A 540-nucleotide genomic window follows, 5' to 3' on the forward strand; every position below is an offset into this window, starting at 1 on the left:
CGCCCCGCCGCGTCCCCGGTGGGCGCTCCCCCTGCGCGGCGTACCTTATTTCGCGGTGGTATTCCCATTAATATTAAAGGCTCAATAATGAATCTGTGCCTGGGCGCGCCGGGCCGGGCCGGGCCGGGCCGGGCCAAACGCGTGCTAGGCCATTTGGCGTAATGGAAAGAGAGCGGGCCCATCCGCGTCGCGCCGCCGCCGCCGCCGCTGTTGTCTGGGGGCGGCCCATCTATCTCCATCACCTGACCGGGGCGGGGCGGGGGCGGCGCCAGGCGAGGAGGGCGAGCCTCCTGAGCAGCGCGCTGCTTCTCCAGCGACGCGGACGCGGCCGTCGTCGTCATCCCCCTATCCCGCGCCCTCCTGCCCTGCACCGCGGCGCAGACTTTCCGGCCTCGACAAGATGTCGTCGTCTCCTCCAAACTTCAAACGGCATACCACCACACCCAACCCATCCGGAAGCCCTTTCTCCACACGCTTATCACTCCTTCTCTGCTCCTCGAACTTCACCGCACCGCGCCGTAGTAAGGACTTCCCTCCCCC

The 540-nt window shown here is 67.4% G+C and overlaps 1 protein-coding gene across 1 annotated transcript in view; it reads right to left on the reverse strand.

Moving 5' to 3' along the window:
- Window positions 1-540, reverse strand: part of LOC113204738 (serine-rich adhesin for platelets-like) — a gene marked incomplete in the record, with an annotated part of 19,813 nt that overhangs the window by 10,862 nt on the left and 8,411 nt on the right.

Source organism: Frankliniella occidentalis, unplaced genomic scaffold, assembly GCF_000697945.3.
Source record: "Frankliniella occidentalis isolate FOCC.00 unplaced genomic scaffold, Focc_3.1 Scaffold7, whole genome shotgun sequence".
Classification (NCBI taxonomy): domain Eukaryota; kingdom Metazoa; phylum Arthropoda; class Insecta; order Thysanoptera; family Thripidae; genus Frankliniella; species Frankliniella occidentalis.